Source organism: Olea europaea, unplaced genomic scaffold, assembly GCF_002742605.1.
Source record: "Olea europaea var. sylvestris unplaced genomic scaffold, O_europaea_v1 scaffold336, whole genome shotgun sequence".
NCBI classification, from domain to species: domain Eukaryota; kingdom Viridiplantae; phylum Streptophyta; class Magnoliopsida; order Lamiales; family Oleaceae; genus Olea; species Olea europaea.
The window spans coordinates 369,878-376,837 of NW_019252586.1; the positions used below are offsets into that span (position 1 = coordinate 369,878).

General features: G+C 33.5%; 1 pseudogene; it reads left to right on the top strand.

Annotated features, from left to right (window-relative positions):
• The first annotated feature begins 360 nt into the window (after positions 1 to 360).
• Positions 361 to 2,657, top strand: LOC111385973 (annotated as a pseudogene).
• Positions 2,658 to 6,960: the final 4,303 nt, after the last annotated feature.

Sequence of the window (6,960 nt, forward strand, 5' to 3'; positions counted from 1 at the left end):
TTGCACACTATTCATAAGCTCTCTTTCGCTCTCTCACTTCGAGCAAACGAGTTATTCTTTCCAGCCTTAAAAACCAGAATCAGTTCCAAATTTTACCCAAGAGTGTTCATAATTTATCTCAGTGTTACTAGCATCGATACAAACATGAACCTGAGTGTTATTAGCATAGATATGTACTTTTAATGAACATGAGACTTATGAATTTCTGACAAACAAGGCACAACAGTAAGACGGATTCAAACCAGGAAGCATAATGCAGTCGTAGAAAATATGGCCTGAATTAATTGTGAAAAATTATTGTTGTTGTTATTCTGTTTGAGAGGGAATTTCTAATCCTTCTGTCGACATTATTTGTATAGAATGATGCTGCGAATTCTCTTCTACATGTTGATTTTATTGAGGGTCGAAGCAGTTTTTGTTGATAGGACTTTCCTTCACAATGCTAAAGCAAAAGAGCCGGTAAAACATTAAACACCACCATATAGAAAATTAATATTATGTTTCTTATGTATTTCTGATAAGAAATGTTAACTATATTTTCTTCTTATGTGTATATTTGCAGTTTGTTTAGATGGGTCTTCACCAATTTACCATCTGGATAGAAGATTTGGGGTGGGAATTAACAATTGATTGGTTCCTATTGAGGTTATTACTCTTGTCATAAGCTATTGAATACTTTTTTTAACTGTAGAATGCTTAAATCATATTGAAATGCAAATCAGCTATGTTGCCTGGTTAAGAAATTGTAAACGTGTTTGTCTTGGATATTTAGGGAGGAGAATGGTGCAACAGTGTCACTAGTTGCCTTGCAGGTAAGAACTCAAAACAAGGTTCCTCCAATGACATGGCTAAACAACTTAGTTTCACTGGGATTTTGAGCAATGAATCACAATTTAATCCTGGTATATCTTAATCTTTGGATTGGATTGGATTTTTTTATTTTACTTGAACTTTTAATCTTCTTTAATGTAGTCTTTAATTATTATTGTTATATCATCTAAATATCCAGATTTTCATAACTTGAATAGGATTAAGGTTAGATACTGTGAGGTGCATCATTCACTGGAGATGTAGAAACAGTGGATCCTGTAAGTTATCACAATAGATACATTATAAGATTATTTTCCTCATTTCTTTCTATTCAGCTTTCTCAAAGTGAATATGTATATATAACTTAATGGCATTTTGTAAAACTATGGTGGATGGCTCTCTTGTTGTGATAATTCAATTATAGGCCACCAAACTTTACTTCAGAGGAGCAAGCATTTTTTGGGCTGTCATGGAGGAGCTACTGGAGAAAGGAATGAAGAATGCTGAAAACGTATGATTTTTTTCTTATGAATATTCATCCACTATTTATTGAATCAATCACTAGTAACTCGTAGTATTCTTAGTAGGCCATTTTGTCTGGATGTTCAGCCGGTGGGTTGACATCAATTTTACACTGTGATAATTATAGAGCTCTCATTCCCAAGGATGCTAAAGTAAAGTGCATTTCAGATGCTGGTTATTTTATAAATGCATAAGCTTTCATATAAGGACTTGTATCTACACAAGATTTTATGTCTAAAGAATTATGTTCACCTATTTTAAGTGAAGATAACATCTTTTATCATGTATTACAGGAAAACTATTTCTGAAGCATCATATATCAAGAACTTTTACAACGGCATGGTTACAACACATGTATGAATTTTCTTCTACATACAATAGTTTATATGCTTGTTGAGTAGAAGTTTGATCATCTTCTGATTGCATTTTCATCCCTGACTTCGGAAACAGGGAGCGGCGAAGAACTTGCCTTCATTGTGTACTTCAAACGGAAAACCCGGGTTGGTAAGAGCTTCTTTCTTTACTAGATTAAATGACTTTTGCATTGTGACATAAATTGCCTCGTGCTGATATGACTGAAACTGTTCAGTGTTTTTTCCCCCAAAACATTGTGCAACAAATTCGAACGCAGCTTTTCATTATAAATTCTGCCTACGATTCATGGCAGGTTAGTTTGTATTTGATCTCACTTACATGAACATTTTTAATTGCTATATATGATCTTATTTCACATCCCTGTCAATAATCTGATTATATGCTTTCGATTATATTGACATACTCAATTTTTCCAGATAAATAACACTTTAGTTCCTCCACTTTCCGACCCAAAGAATACGTGGAGCGATTGTATTACTGATATTAGGAATTGCTTCCCTATTCAGCTGCAAAAGATTCAAGGTACTATAAGTTTTTATTTAACTATTTCAATTGATGTTTTGCTTTGAATTGAAACGATGTCATTACTAATTAATGCAATTTTCAGACTTCAGGTTGGAATTCATAAATGCATTAACTGGAATGGGTGTCCCTTCATCAAGAGGATACTATATAAATTCCTGTTATACACACTGCCAAACTGAAGGGGAAACATGGTTTGGGACGCACTCTCCGATTTTAAATAACAAGGTTAATCGTTGTTACCAATTTCAGACATATATTTTTTTAATGATGCTTTCATATTTCCCTTTGTGTGCAAAACGAATCGTCATATTAAACTTTTCTTTGTGCAGACAATTGTTGAAGCGGTAGGAGATTGGTTTTATGATCGAAACCAATTTCAAGAGATTGACTGTCCTTATCCTTGTCACAAAACTTGCCCTAATTAATTTGTCTGAGCACCAATTGAATTTGATGAGATTCACTTCACTTTTTCCAATGAGTTGTGCTCAGTGATTGACTTCTTAACTTCCATGTTGAAACGTTTTAACAATTCAAATCAGGCATTAGCAAAAGATTTTCTTTTCACGTTGTAAACCATTTATTATTTTATTATTTGTTTATTGTCGGTGTGAATTAGAACACACGTTCTGAAAAATTAATGTAATTAAAAAAGTCACAACGTTCCTACCTATTGGGGGTCCTCGTCATTAATCAGATCATTATCTTTATCCATTAAATTAGAGTCCACTAGCTCCAGTCTAAAATGACCTATTTATTTGGAACAATTTAACTAATACCTCAATATAAAACCAAAAAACTGAAAAAATATAGCATTGTTAAATCAAAAAAAATAATAATAAATTAAATTAAAATCATATTGTGTAGTCAAATTGAAAGTGATTAATTCATTTGCTGCTTGATTGGTGTACAAAGAAAATGTTGTTCATTGCCGTGTCAATTTTTATTTTATACATTCTGCGTTCCAATCTGCGAGTTATCGAATAATCCCCCTTTATTGCTATGAGCTCGTAAATGCTGTGCTTGGCATAATTGGTAAATTGTAGTAACAGGACTTGATAATATTAGTTTCGGATATTATTTAAATGTGAGAGTGGAATTAAAATATTTTTAACACGCAAAAGTTGGGTTGCTTTTGTTTTTAGATAGAATTTCCCTTTGTTTTTAGATAGAATTTCCGATATGCATTATTACTTAGGTGATTTTTGTAAGTTGGAATGATTTTGAATTTGATCTACTACAATCTCAACAAACTATAGCTATCCAAAAGTCAAACAAAGCCTGTTACAGAATTCAATACGATGAGAACAAATTGGAGCTGTTGCAGAAATCCACACAATGAGAACGAATAAGAATTCCAACAAAGCGAACAGACAATGACCATCAATTGGATTTTGAGAGAATTAGGTTTAGGATTGTTGGGTTTTAATACCCAATAAATCCCGGGCAATGATATTAATATAAATACATTAAAAATAAAGTACTTTCATCATTTGAACAACTGGATCTAGGTATAGTGTCATCATTATTCTACTTGTACTAGATTCAATTACTTAGTTATCCAATGAGTTTTCATGACAATCATGTTTGTGTTAAAAATAGTATCGCTACAAGTGACTTTGTGATAAGTTCAAAGATTAGCACAATACAAGCAATCTCATGGATTGACAATTATAAATAGCTGTACTCTACCTTATAGTCCGAGAATGAATATATTTCCCATAATGGTTGACATTGTTACTGATTATCCTTTAAAGAAATAATGCACAATGATAAGTGTATTTTCTACACTTATTCGGGGCTCTAAACTATATAATTTTATTGTTCTTTTGGCAAAATATGATCTAAATTTTATTGTATTAATTTTCTTAGGTAAAACTCGTGCTTGGACGAAGAAGGAAAGGAAAGAAGCAAAAATTGGCGAAAAGTGACAAAATCCAAAACACGGGGATTAAATTGGCCATTGATGGAAGTTGGAGGCCAAGGCATACAAGTCAAAAAGTGGAGGATTTGAGATGCAATTATTGAGGGACGTGGCTGCAAATGACACAAAATCCATTTATCTGGTAGCCAATTACAGTGAATTGGGCGCTTGTGGGCCATTTTAATTATTGGGGGTCATTTTAAATGCTTATCCAAACTTCAGGGACCAAAGCTGTAAATTTTCCTAGGTTTTACTATTAAAAACCATGCAGATCAGTTTTCATAGGGGGGAGAAGAGAGACGGCTGGAAGGGAGGAAAAACAGAAAGAAAACTGCCGGCTGGTTGTGAATTAAAACAAGTTGCTGAATTTACCAATTCATACACTAGGTTGGTGGCTGCAACTTTGGAGATACAAATCACGCAATTTGGCGGCGAATTAGGGGGGAGCCGTGGAGAAAAATTAGAATAGCTTTTTGGGGATTATTGAAGTCGGCTGCAACAGATTGAAGGGGCCGAAACTTGAGTGGCGAAATTTCATAAAGTTGGCCAGCTTTGGGATTAATAATTCGGCCAGCTGCTGGTAGAGAAATTGGTGGGCTGCAAAGTGACTTATATACATATATACTTCCCACAAAACGCAGCTGCTGGGAAGGAATTTTATTTTACACAAATACACGCCTACAGATTGAGAAAACGATTGGGAATAAATTACAAACCCACAAAAAAAACCATATAAAAGGAGGGCTATTTCTGCTGTAATATATATACATACGTGCATATTGGCAGCTGGTGGGAATTGGGAAGAAAATAAACTACAAATTGGTGGTTGGCAGAAGGCTTTTGAAGAAGCAGAATTGTTACACATGTATACAGTCGGCAATTGAATTGGACAGCAGCTTCAAGGATAAATTGGAGTCAAACACTACGGCAAATATGAAGATGGCAACCGCAAGAAAGACACGGATTATTGGATTATAATTGAAGTTATTCACGTTCCATAAATTCTTGGTGATGTCCTTCCACTTTTCTTTGTTTAATTCCAACAGTATGCTAGGCTAATTTTTCTCCTGTATTGGATGGATGACAAAGTTGTTTAATTTTTAGTTCTAATTTGAGACACGTGTTTTTATTTTAAATATCGTGTTGTGATTCCATTAATATGCTTATTTATATTGTTCTAATATTAGCGCACCATTAGGATAATAAGTTGCTTATTCGTAGTGTTGGAAAACTCACGATAGGTAGAACACTATTATTGGGACACACGCGCAATAAATATTAGGAATAATATTTGTGGCGTGTGCGATCTTATATGATAATCCTAAATGTCAATGCATGTTTACCATATGAATTCGAACTAGGAATAGGATCGTCTCGTGGTAAACATAGGTTTATTATATCTTGGAAAAGAATAATAAATAATTGTGGTATTATCGATCGTCGCAATTGCATAAATTGAGATAATTATCATTGGTTGAGAGTTAGAACTAAGAATTAATCAATGGCGTCGGAAATCCAATACGTTTACACATTTAAATTTTTAAACCAAATTTAATTATTTTCACAAGTTTTAGTTATAAAAATTATTTAGTTTTTTCCTCGATCGTTTTTTTTTTCTGTTACAAATACGAATTAACTATATCAAATATACTAAAATTGATCCTTATTCCCTGTGGGACGATAACTCTCTCATCACGATTATTACTTGTACACGAACCCGTACGCTTGCGGGATTTTGACGAACAAGTTTTGACATATTGCATAAAAGACTAAAACATGTGAAATAAAGAAAAAAATAGAATAAAAGTGGCCGTGAATTCTTGTCCCTTCGTCATTGTAACATTTTGCATTCTTTTATTAGATTATTAGTATTGAAATCTAAACTCTTAATAACACTTTCACGTGCAATATTAAGAAGTAATGGGTATTTAGATCACATTCCCTTGTACAATAAAATATGGAAATTTATTATGCTACTAATTGACTGGAAATATTGCATCTTAGCTTCAATACTACAACCAAACTACGTACTAAACTAGAAAGGCAAAGGAAGAATGGAACAAGATAAAAAGAAAATTTCTTGACAGTATGAATTTAACGATGCACATACTTTAAAAGAAAGTATGATTTTGTAAAGTTGCGTGATTGTTTAGTATCATTGGCTCTAAAGCAAAGAGGGATGCTCTCTAGCAGTTCAAGGGGATCCTCTCTGAGTCTCTTCAACATTCACCTTTTCCTAAAGAGCTAGTTGTTTAGTCACTTTCCATCGAAAAGAAAATTTCTTGACAGTATGAATTTAACGATGCACATACTTTAAAAGAAAGTATGATTTTGTAAAGTTGCGTGATTGTTTAGTATCATTGGCTCTAAAGCAAAGAAGGATGCTCTCTAGCAGTTCAAGGGGATCCTCTCTGAGTCTCTTCAACATTCACCTTTTCCTAAAGAGCTAGTTGTTTAGTCACTTTCCATCGCTACAGCCTGATCTTATTGTGGTGATCTCTCTATGACATCATCAGCTACTTTTTTGTCATAAGGAAGAGAGGACGTCGATGAACTTTTTGTGCTTTTCTTTTTTAGTTTCATTTAGTAAATTAGTTTTCACTGAGAGCAATGACAGGTAAAAAAGGAATGTCGCTAGGGATCTACAAGTTTGATGGTGTCGATTTTACATTCTGGATAATGTAGATCGAGGATTACCTGTACAGTTAAAAACTAAACTATCTTTTTTCTGAATGAAAACCTGATAGAAATGATGAATGATGATTGGAAATTGCTTGATCATCCAGTATTGAGTGTTATCCCATCGA